Here is a 13,058-nt window from a genome sequence, read left to right on the forward strand (position 1 = left end):
CACCTTTTTCTGGACAAATCCATTGTGTTCCTGTGATCTGACACTGATTTTCACAGGTGAAATCTTGGATAAACATGTGGAATCTTCAAATTCTGCCTGAACAAGTTTCCTGCTGAGTAAGAGGGTATGTCTAGTGAAACATGGACAATAAAGAGGAAAGGCTAGTTTATATCATCTCCCTTAAAGATTTCTATGAACTCCATCTGCTCTGTCCTTCTCTCCCAGTGGCTTACAAATGAACCAGAAGGGAAATCTGTTCCTCGCCTTGTCCTTCTGTCAGCCCCAATGTCTAATTCATTCTTCTTCAGGCATATCCACTGCCCTTACTGCTTCATAATCAACCTTTACAGTACTAAATGCAAAAAGCTCAGAACCTAGATTTTTTTTGTCTCTCATTTTCTTTCCAGTGGTGTCTTCCTTCAGCACCTCCTTGTAAAGGAAAAGACTTTTCTTCCTTCCTCCTATCTGCCCCTTCTGCAAGACTTCAGTAGTCCTTCCCACGCTCCCATCTCTGAAATACAGCTCATACATGGGTTTTTCTCAATCCCGCCATTCACCTCCAAACTAGTTTTCCCAATGCCGCATTCAAAGTTGTCTCTGCTAAAGGTAGGAGAAGAACTCTTTTATAAATAAAAATAACATCTGAGGTTTGGATTTATTTTTCCTAAAGTTGTGGTGTCTCTTCAGATAACAGATAATAAAGCTCTCAGACTGCTTTGCCATTTCCATTTTACAAAAGCAATTCCAGTGATGCTCTGTAGCATGTCTGGCATTAGCAGGCTCAAATTTTCTGTATGGAAATGCAAAGATTTTTGTTTCTCTGGTGTCTGCTAAATAATTCTTATCTTATGCAGAAGTGAAAACATTGTAGAGTACAACCAGCTCTTTATACGCAGCATGTTTGAAATACTTCCAGCCAGCCTCATTTCTGCAAGCTGAAATGCAAAATGTTGCTATGGGAACAAAACCTTCTCTCCACCCAATCAGCTGAACAAAGAGGGTTTTTTATTTTTTTTTAATACAAGATTGTCTGTATCTACACTTCACCTAATCAGTCAAGAGGAAACAGCGAGCAACCATTTTCACAGCCGTTAATTGGGAAAAAAAAACATGTTTCACCAGCATCTTGGGGGGAAGGAGCTTGCCATCTTCTTGTAGAACATGAATAGACACTAACACAAACTGAGAATCCCATCTGGCAGTGAAACTAAGGAAGTAAACAGGTGTGAAACTACAAAACCCAAGCTGTGCAAGCCCATGTCTTTCTTTGGGAGAGAAAGCATTTACATGAAGAGGTCCTCAGTGAACACTGGAAGAGGAGTGGTTGTAAGAGAGGAGGAGACTTAGCAGTCCTGTCATGGAGTGCCTGCTCCTCCAGGAAAAGGGGCTGCAGAGAGCTGCTGGGTAACATAGGACTCGTGCTCCTTCTGTCAGCTCCTTTAGTTTTAGTCACTGTTGATGTTTTAACTCAGCCAGTGTGAGTCGGAGATCTCTGTCCACAGCAAATTAAAAGTAACGTAAAGGTAGCTTGATCCCATCTTGTCTGCAATAGTGCATACACGTTAGTCCTTTGGGTCAGCTGAGGTTTAACAACCTGCTAAACTACAGTGATCTGATCATGTATTTAAGTCCTCTGTCTCATGTCAGTCTATAAGCAGTAAAGACATTTTCCAGAATGGAGAAAAATCACTAGTAATTTCATGGTAGTTCTCAGACTAATTTAAATTTCTGTTTATTGACAGAGATTTTTCTACTCTGTCAAATGAGGGGAAGCACTAAGTCAAACTTTAGTAATAATAATAATAATAATAGCCTTCTAAAATGTTTTAGAGTTTGATTAACACATTCATGAATGTGAACACAGTAAGTCTTTATTAGTGAGTGATTGAACTGTCAGTCTTCACTCCTTCTTAGTCATTATAATAAATGAAACCATACCCTTATCAATCTTGGATTCTGTACACATGTCATATTCTGTCTTTCTCCTCCATGAGCTGTCAGTTTAAAGCTTTCAGATGGACCATGGAAGAAAGGAAGTAACTGTCTGTTCATGAAGGTCCATAGTAAATGTAAAGTGATGGTATATGCATCACTTTATATTATGTGATATATTTTGTGAATACAAAATAAAAACTGAGAATCACTCTAGTTATCTTCTTTTTATAGAATATAGAAATATAGAAAATGTCTGCTTTGTGGGTCTTACAGGTGTCTCAGAAATTATAGTGACAAATTATTCAATTTCAAATAAGTCTATGTTCAGATATAATAAAAGATTTAAACTTTTTAAAATCAGCAGACTCCAATAATAACATTGAAAGCAGGAAAATAGCAATGATCTACATTATGGAAACAACTCTGAGTTTCTCATGGGAGTCAGTCAGATGTTGTCAGATGTGGTGCTAACTCAGAAAGAGGACAGATTCCTCTGTCAGCTCACCCTGCAGAGATATTAAAATCTCCTGTTAGTGCAGGTAATGCGAATCCTTGGGTGGGTAACAAGGAAGAGAGAGTTTTGCTCATGCATATGACATAAATAACCAGAGAGATTCTTGAGCAAACTTCCACTCAAAACACTTGGAGGTCAGCAAATGTGGCTGAGTAGGCGTTAAAAGGCTTGGCTTGAGGAAGCCTTTGAACACACGACGTGGAGTGCCAGTGTGCAGAGGACCGAACTGGGGCTGCTGCCTCCAAAGTACTCTGCTTCAGTCTGAAGAGATGCCCACCACTGTGCTGTGTGATTGTAATACCTCGGTGAGGAGAACGAAGGCACTTCATGAAAAGCATCGAAGAAGATCCTGGGGCTTTTTCTGTTCATCACAGTTTTATTAGCTCAGTTACTCACTTAAGAATACGAGCACTTATGAATACATTATTTTTTAAAAACTAGGATAGCTACAATGTAGGTACAATCAGCAAGCGGTCTGGTATAAAAGATAGTTTATCTTGGCTTCAAGGACAAATATTTCCAGCGTAAGCACTTCAATTTTAAGCAAAACATGTAGATATCATTGTGCCTCAGCTTGAAGTGTTTTGCTGGTTCAGTTCTTACGCTGAACTACTGTAATATGTGCAGAACAGCTGAAGAGAAAAGCATGTGGAGTGAAGGAGAGGTGGAAAGGAAGGAGTACCTCTTTAAAGCAGTTACCACTGAGCTGCCTGGGTGGTGGACAAGCAGTACATGTGTGCACCATCAGTCCCTGCTGATGCACATTGGTTGTCTGATGTCACCTGCAGAGGTTCCTTGATGGCAGCAGTCAGTGGAGCACTGGTCATTTGAATATTTTAAAAGGTTTTATTTTATCATTTACAGTATTTCAGTTTATTGTAATACTCTCACTTATCTTGCTCCTCACACTTTTGAAGTTGCACTAAGCAACACGAGTGAATCTTCTATTCAGAACTATCCTTTGCACAATTTCTGGAAACTGTCACTCAGAATAAAGAGATAATAAAAAATAATCATGTACAGTGTCCTTTGTTCCTAGAAATCCAGAAGGCACACAATGTTGATCAAATACTGTTCCTGCCTGTGTGAGTGCTTCCATATGTATTTACACCTGGAATGTTCATTGTAGTGATAGACTTTAGCATTAATCCTCATTCACAAAATGCCTGCCTGGTCAGCAGTGTCAGCATGACATTTAACTCATAGTGATTTTAGCTGTCGCATGTTCAGGATCACTACAGAGCACTTCATGATCCCATTTTTCAGTTGGCAGCTCAGATGGTTTTTCTGCTACTGCTGACTTGTCTAATAATTTTACACACAGAGCAAACTTCTGCTGTTGCTTACGTACACATGATTTCCCTTTGAAGACAATCCTGAGATTCATAATATCAAGATATTATGCTGACAGCACTGCCTGAGGCTGATACCAAGCTGTTCATGTCCGGAGTGAATTTAGGATCTTGTTAGTTGCTAAAGCACCTAAAATCAGAATATAATTGTCATATTTTAAATAGCAACTCTACAGATTGTGTCTTTGCCCACAAAAGAGGAAAATGCTACAATATATTCTTCCTAGCTTCTCCACGCAAAGATCGTGGTAACTAACAGCTCCAGGACAGATGTCTTCTGCATTCCTTAGTCATCATAAAGCAAATGGTCTCTCCAAAAAGATATGTTGATGCTTACTCACCTGTGAATTTCAGAACAAATGGCTATCAACAAGAAGGGAAAGCAGAGAAGTCCCACAAGTGCAAGCCAGATGAAAGAGCAAATGAAATGAGCATGAATAACAAGCATCCATCATCATAAATTATCCTCAAATTCTCCTTCCACATGCAGTCGTCGCCTTGCATCTAATGCTTCTCAGACAACCTGTGACATCTGTGGCCCGAATCCTGCAAATGACTAGACTGAGTAGGAAATGTGCTTTGTAAACATGTTGTTCATTATAGCTATTTTACCTACTGACAGATGGATTGATTTGAAATGGTTTATTGCTTACTCACCCTTCTGCATATGTGAATTGGATGAATTAGTGAACTGCCTAATAATCAGGCAGCAAGGGCTTCAGTCCAGCAGAGATTTTCAAATTGCCTTTTCTGCCTCTATAGGAATTGCAAGGGAGTGGAAAAATTGTACATTCCCGTAAGTGTTTTCATTTAAGCTGGTATTAGATGAAAGAGATCAGGTTTCTTAAAATGCTTTCAAAACAGAACTTCTATTTTGAGCCTACTTGTAGGAAGAAAAAATACAAAAGGTGGTAGTCGCTCAGTAACTGATTGTGGTGTTTTCAACATAGGTAGACAGATCTAGATAGATAGATCTTCGTATAAGAAGCCAGCTGGAATATAAAAGAGCTGATATTAAAATGATAACTCCCCACAAAATGGAAAAGGAGTAACAGTAAACCTATTTGTGCAGTATCACCATTACAGCATTGTCATGCAGTCCTGAGATCAAAATTATTATGGTGGTGACATTAGCACCAATATCCAGCAGTTATTAGGAAAGCAAATACAGCACAAGCAAACTACATAAGCATGTATTTTGAAGCACATGAGTAATCTCAGAGACTGGGAACCTGTTGACAGACACAGAATATTCCAGCTGGGCAGAGCAGACCGGAGTTAATGGAACTGCTTTCATGGCAGGTGCTAGCCTGGTACTTGCAAAGTGACCTGGGCGTAACTTAAATGAACTCAGCATATTGAGCAGCATTGCTAACAATTTCCGTAAACGCCATCCTGGTTCAACCCTGCAGCTCTTCTAAAAGACACAGAAATCTGGTTGCTTTGGGCTTTACATACTCTTTAAATGAAGTCATTCTGTCCCCCCAGCTGTGGTAAGGACGCACCCAGCCTTTCCCAAGGTGGGCTATCTCCAACACGGTGCTGCCACAGGGTGTCCTAGGGAAACATTTTGCAGCCCTGAGCTGACACCGACGTTGGAGAGCGTCGGCCCTCTCAGTGACGAGCTGGAGCTGTAGGTTGGTTGTCAAACTGTGCTTTGACCTCAATTTTGCATTCTGCCTTAAGCTTACGAAATTTTTAATTTAACTCAAATGATCAGATACTGGTTCTGACTCAGGAAAGCATTTAATCATATCTTTGAATCCCTTAAGAACTTGTTTAAGGTTTAATATACATTGAAATGATTTCCTGGTTTTATGCCATATGCGTTAGATTGTCCTGAAATGACTTGCAGTCTTTCTTAACACAACTTTGCCCTGACTCTGTGGAAGAAATGCTGTTTGGAAATGTACCTTCACAGTCCACCACCAATATCTTCCCCACATAAGGGGTATTTGATAGCGCTTGCTCTGAGGAGCAGCTTTAAAGAATCCCAGCATGTGGCTACATCTATACAAAACTGGAAACACAGGCTAACTTGGTGCTTGCAGCGGGCTGCTGTCCACCTGAAGAGCACGAAAATGTCCTGCTTTCATTAACAGTAAGGATCTGGGGATATGGTAACTCCAATCAAAAAATCAACACATTCCTGCTTTTTGCAGTTTGTGTATCTGTCGGTGGATGCTCACGTGCAGGACACCCAGTGTCCAGCTCCGCTGTTCTGAAGCTGTTTTCGTCTCATTTGCCCATAGGAAGGCTTTAGCTATGGGTAGTTAAAAGAGGTGGTGGGACTGCCTCCTCCACGCTTTCCCGCGGGGCCAGTTCCCTTCAAACAACAGGAGAAATGCAAGTATAAAGCACAAAGCTGGCAAAGAAAACATGACATTTTGGAGATCACGTTGGGCCCTCTAATTACCCAGTACAAATAAAACTGTCAGGCATCTCCCAACAGTTTTTAGAAGTGATCTTTAACACAGTGTGGGGGAAAAGAAAAACAACCAAAAAACCTGACTTCAGTGTGCAGTGACAGATCAAAGTTTGTCTTGCTGTAGATTAGAAGGAAAGAATATACTAAATCTCAAGATGACATCTGGTATTTCAGAACAAAACCGGAATCGCTCGGACTTCAAAAGGCTTTCATCAGGATAATCTCCATTAAAGCCGAGCAGTGCAAACTGTGACCAAATCGAAGACTGCGAGCACTAGCTCTGCAAAGCGAGGCACTGAAAAGACCTCTATTAGTTGGCATTTTCCTATCTTTTAGCTCAGTATGGCATGCTGCGAGTGGTATTTGGGTGGCGCAGGGCAATACGGAAAGCCATAGGTGGCTGCACTGAATCAGCTAAAGATTTAGGCTCTAATGTTTGCTGCTTCACAAAATCAGTGATATAGAGAGCAAAAGCATTTCCCTGCATGGAGGATGTTTTTATATATTTTGCCTGGTGAATAGTAAAATCAAACATTAGAGCTCTAAGTACAGAATCCGACGGATCTTGGCATATGATCTTTTTTCTATTTTTATTTCTAGCAATTTTGAGACACAATGGGTTTCTTTTGAACAAATTTGGATACATCTCTTATGGCAGCATGTATGAGATGATTGATTTGGCACTTTTTGGCTGAGAGAGGAAGGGAAAAACCAGGTGCCTGCTGCAGGGGGATTCAGTCAAGCCCTAGAAGCTCAGTACTTCCTAATTAGAAAAAAAAAGTAGCTAGGATCGTGGACGGTGTGGAGACACGGTTTGGCAAGGGTAAATACAAACACTGCAGCGCAAGGGGCAGCACTGAAGAAGCCGGTCTCCCGGAGGTGTTGCTTTATTCTTTCTTCTTTCCCTGGGCGTTTTAGCTGTTATAAAGCCTGCAGGAACCTGACATCCTCGATACCTTTACAGCTCACTTTTTGGGTGGCAGCATACATTTATTTTCTACTAAACAGCTTAGCAGCAGGCATGGTATTTTCAAAGCAAAAAATACGGCGTTATAGTTGTGCCAAGTGCTTCATGAGCCTCTCAGGTTAGGAAACCAATGATTCAGGGAGCACCAGTGCTGAGAAATAATCCTGATGTATAGGAGTCAGCGAGAGAAGAAGCATAATTCCGTTTTCGTTAGAAATTTCGGAATGATAAGGTAATAAAGCTGCTGTCACTGAAGATCACCAGGTAAGATATGTAAAACAAGGTGTTTTAATGGAGTCGGGAGTTTTGAGAGGTAGCTGTTAAGTACTTTGCTCTTGGGGCCATGAAATGCTAAATTAAGAGGGCAGTTCCAGCTGCTGTGAACTCTGCATTTCCTTTTCCTGCGGACACCGCATGGCCCATCCAGAGGCTGCCCGGGACAGGACTGCTGAGGTTTCCAGCAAAATGGGAGCGTGGATTGCATGTCCTCTGGGATCAGCAGAGTCACTTTTCACTAAAGATACAGTCTGAGGTGCAATTTTAGCATTATGCTGCTTCCTACATCCTGACTTTGCTACAGCCTGGCAGCACAGAGCAGGGAAAAAAAAAGACCTGCAATGCCCTGAAGTTTCTCTGCTGTCAATTAAAGCAGGTCTACTGAGGGAAACAACAGTGCAAAGCACATGGAGGAGGAGGAGGAGAAACAAGCTCTTTGTAAACACAACCCGAAGCACGCAAAGTATCGCAGGAAGCAGAAAAGCTTCGCTCAGGACCTAGTGAGTGTCCTGGCTTTGGTTTTTTGTTTCGTTTTAATTCTAATGTCCCGTTTGTCCATTTGTTCATTAACTGGCGGTGAAATAATTGCTTTTGTTAACATCAGGGAACACAGCTCTCAAACCAGATATCTGAGACGAGCGTGACTAACCTGGCGCGTTTGGCTACCGATGGGTCCCGAGAGCGGGAGAAGAGTTGGCTGAGGATCTTTCTGGCTCGCGATGTTGTTTTTTCATGTCTTTTTAAGGTACTGGGGAAATTCTAGGAAACGGATAGATTACTAATAGAAAATGGTTTCGTTATTCGACTGTCGTAATGCTGGCTGGGCCTGTGGAAAAGACAGACGGGCGGAGGGAGGCGCGCCGGCACGGGGCAGGGGGAAGGCGTGGGCAGATGTAGCGGGGTCTGGTGGCCGGTGGCCGAAAGCCGGCGTCGGACAAACCCGACCAGAAACGGGGCCGGCTTTCGCATGGCACGGGTGACCGACTGGTAGGTCACAGCACACGGTCAGGGAGGGAGGGTTTCCCAAAGCAAGACTGGGTGCTCTGTGGGAAGACAGGCTTTAACCAGAGTAACATCGAGTATCTACAAATAAGTAATTTTTGTATTGAACATTACCTCCTCCACATGCAGAATATCCAAAATAGCCTGGGCAGAAAGTGCTTCCTGTTAGAAAACACGCAGCTGGCAACTCCAGCCGCTCTACGGAGCACCCCGGTGCCGTGCCGAGCCGCCCCGGCATCCCGTCCCATCCCGTCCCATCCCGTGGGACCCAGCTGCTGCCAGGGACCCAGCCCACCGGGATGAGCTCTGGACAAGGCTCCGTAAGAAACTGGGCTAGTAAGATTTTGGGGATAACTCAGCTTATTTCTCCCAGACTTCCACGTATGTCACCAGAGATGTGGTTATTCGAGGAGCAAATCTGCCAGGACACATTTGCCCCTATTCCCTTTTTTCAAAACATAAACGTTAACAGCTAAATCAAGCTTTAAATGCCTGAAGACTAAAAAATGTGTAAGGCATTTTCTTCTTCTTCTTTTTTTTTTAACGCAAAAATCCGTCAGAAATCATTTGAAGTCCCTCGTTTGAGGTCCATCAGAAAAAAATTCGAAGTTACTAAAACGTGCATTAACATCGCCTGCTAGGATTTACAGCAACAGCATCGCAGGCCCAAAGCAAACCCAGGCGTTTGCAAAAACTGAACCCTGATCCTGCCCAAGGGACTGCAAGTAAAATTGCAGGAATCAAAGGAAAACCAGGTAGCTTTTAATCTGACATCTTAAAGAAACCCCACAGAGTACTGACACCTGCACATGGATCTCTCCCAGGTAGCATCAGCTTGGTGCTGCTCCCGGCCTGGCCTGCAAGCCTGGCAGCCCCCGGCCTGGAAAGGCCCGGATAAAACCCAGGCTTTCATCCCACGTTTGTGCCCGGGTTGGCGTCTACCTCACCAGGGGAGGTGTGAGCAGCTCCAGGCAACCCTCCCAGGGGCTTTAGCTCTCACCAACCCGCACCGAATCGGTTAAGAAAAATTTTCCTGAGGCAGAAGATATTTCTTTCACTCTTCCTCTTTCGAAGAAGTAAAAAGTTTGAGGATTTTTTTTTTACTGTTACATTGGAAATGTAATTTTTGCTTTATTCTGTGATAAAATTTCTAGCTCTTTAAATACAGAAGTGCCAGCTTATCACTCAGTACATGCGCTCCCTCTATAACATAGGCTTATTTTAGTGAGAATTTTTAAATTGCTTCTAATACTTATAGCAAATAGCAAATTCGTGAGTAGAGAGCATCTCTTTCAGACTGACTAGCTGGAGATAGCATTGAACACACCAAGGCTTTCAGGCTTTGGGCAGAGGTTGCTGTGTTATTTGTATCTCTGTACGCGTGTGAAATGGCAGATAGCACAAGTCTACAAGAAACCTTGCCCTTTGCTTGCCAAAGAAGTTAAGCAGCCCCGTGCAGCCCAAACCCACAGCTTTTCGGACTCCCTCCCATTCAGAGCTGCCAGGGGTTTCTTGCTTCCTCCGGCCGCTACTTGGCTGCACGGCGTCAGCAAAGCCCACACAGACGCAGATATTGCTGGATTTGGGTTTGCCTCATTGAATTTTTACGGATGGTTACCCTCGGAAAAACAAACTATTAATAGGCCTGAGTCTGAATGCTTGGCTGCGTGAGGCTTCATCTGTCACATACAGGCTGTGCTTTGATGGATCGCTATTCCATCGGCTGCAAATCCTTTGGGCTATGAAGGATACGAAACAGTCGTACAGCCACATGCCCTGAAGGTAACATTAAAATCTCTATCACGGAAAAAAGGGGGAGTCCATTAGAGGAGTGGATAAGAAATTACTCCACAGTTAAAGTGTTATTGTAGCAATGTAAATCAACGTAAAACAGAAGTCTTTTCAGCTTTATTTGCCTCAGGGATGTTAGCAGTCATAAAGATACTTAAATAGATTTTAAATTCAAGTTGTTATTGTGGCAACTAAATTACACTATGAATTTTCAAATGTTCTTTGCAAGTAATTTGCACAAAGTAAATGATAAGCTCCTAAAATTTTAGTTTTCTGCATATCTTTCTTAATCAGAACAAATTCCAAAATATGCTAGATGTTAGAAGCAATCTGTAAAGCTCTCCTTTAATCATTGCTCCTGCTCTAAATATCCACCCTGAATGACTGGCAAGTACTTACCTCTTATTCTCTAATGCCAACAAAAGAAAATTTTCAGTTGCAACATCAAAATCCATCTTTTCTGCCTTTTCTGCCAAGTCAGTATACAGGCCAAACTGATCTAAACCAAGTGATTCATGGTTTTAATCAGCCAGCAACTCTCATTCAAATGCCAGTTTTTAACTTGTTTTACGTATCTTCATAATCTGACAAGGAAAGGTGAGCACTGTTTGTTGGAAAGTTTGCAATACAAACTTGCAGCTAAACTTGTGGATTTTTTTCCCTAATTAAGTACATCTATAGACATTTATATATACATATAGTTTAACACACCTGTATTTACGTTCTAATTTTTTTTAATCTGCTGATATGTAAGAGGGAAAAGCCCTGAACCAAACCCTTAATTAAAATTCATATAGGAAGTTAGAAATGTAGGCTTTTTTATAAATAAACCATCCTAAAAGATAGTTATTTCATAGCTGAATTTAAAAAACTTTTTTTTTCCCAGAATGCTGCTTTGATTGGGTCTCTTTGCAGTTGGCATACATGAAGAAAGCTAAGCAGTGTGCCTGAGCAAAACTCGTCTCTCTAAGGAACGGTATCGCGTAGGTTTAAGCGACTCAAAACGCAGGTAAGGTAGACGGCCAGACCTGGGTTTGTTTGTGGGTCTTTAGACCGCACAGGCAAGGCAGGCTCCAGTCATCGCGCTCCTGCCGGGAGCCAGCAGATCCACGCTGTGCCGGGAGGTACAGCTACCCCCTCGTTACATTTAGCACAAGGGGGAATAATATCTTTGTCATTGCTTCAGCTGCACTCGGTTGAAGACACCATCTACTGCAGTACTCAGGCAGCTTGGTATTTACAATGTCATTTAGACCAGAAAGCATTTGAGCTTGGATACTGAAGTATCATCAGCAAAGGTGAACTTTGGTAAGTGAATGAAGTTCTTGATAAAGGCCACATCACACAGGTGTTTACAGAGAGCCCTGTGAAAGACTGCTGATTTTTCTGCATAAACATGCTTTATTTCCTGCACATACTTTATGCAATCTGCCACAAAGAAGCAGTACTACAGGGGATCTCAGTAAAATTCTGCAGACCCAGATGGTTTGGCTGAGGAAAATTTAAAATCCAGCATTTGTGGTCCCTGATGCTTAAAAGCTATTCTGTGCTTTCCAGAGACCAGGCTGATAGTACTTCCCAAACTGAACTACGGGGTCTTAGGCTGGGTCTTTAGTTCAGTGGGGCAGGAGGAATCTTTTCCCCTTTCTGTGCAGTACTGCTGTACAAGCGGCTATATAAAGCTTTGCTTGTTCCCTCAACATTTCTGTTCTAACCAACAACAAAAACATAAAGCAACTCTGAAGTCTGTTTTCCTCAGTCCAGGAAATACAAAAATTGTGCTATATTACCTTCTGTCCCCTGAATAGAGAGGATTGCTCCTAACTACACATGCTGAAAATCTGTTTAGGCTGCAATCCAAAGTATCCCCAAGAAAGAGAGAAGGAAGAGGAATGAAATAGGTAAGGACTCATTAAAAAGTGGGGGCTAAAACTAACAATTAATTGCCCCAGCTAGGTCTGTGCCCTTAGGACAAGTGTAGCTGAATGCTAGTAATCAAGCTCTCGACTAGCTCCAGAGGACACTTGGTTCTTAAAGTCAAATAATCTACAAAGATAAAAATGTTTAAAATGTCCTTTCTATGTATGTTACACAGCATGGCTCAAAGTGGCTTTTCAGCTGTGCCTCGTGCTTTTGTTGACTTAACATAATTTGAATGTTATCCTTTCCAATTAGACATTTTAGCAGATCTCTGTAACTGCTACTTTATACTAACAGACTAAAACCAGTTTAAAGAAGTTTAAATTAAAGAAAAAAAACTTTTAAGTAATGAATTGTCAATAAAAGTATTTGATTTAATGCAGAAATAACTGAGTCCTAAGTGAGGCAAGTCAGACTGGAATGTGAAGAAAAGAGTCCAGCAAGGATCTAGCACTACAGCATGTGAGGTTGTTCTTAGAGAGTGAAGTATTTTTTCCCTGAGCAGGTAATTGCAAGCATATAGTATATTCAAAACCCTTCTGAGTCATTTTTAACAATTATTTTTACAGGTTAGTTATCTACAGAGTAGGTTATCGATATAGAAAATTTTGTGAAAACAGCACCTGTGCTAAAAATATTAGCAGTCTGGAGTAAGAGTCTAAGAAATGCAAGATACAGGAAAAAAAAAAAAAAAACACAGAAGTCCCAAATCTCTCTTCTGATAACTTGAAAGCTTCGCATTTTTGAGGTTCTGGTACATCTTGCTTCTCTACCTCCCCAAAATATGTGTATTTTCAAACTTTCATGGATCTTCTTTAAAGTCATGCCACAGCAAGGCAAGCAGCTGATCCCTAAACCTACAGTTTCCACAGT

This window comes from Rhea pennata, chromosome 1 (genome assembly GCF_028389875.1).
Source record: "Rhea pennata isolate bPtePen1 chromosome 1, bPtePen1.pri, whole genome shotgun sequence".
NCBI lineage: Eukaryota > Metazoa > Chordata > Aves > Rheiformes > Rheidae > Rhea > Rhea pennata.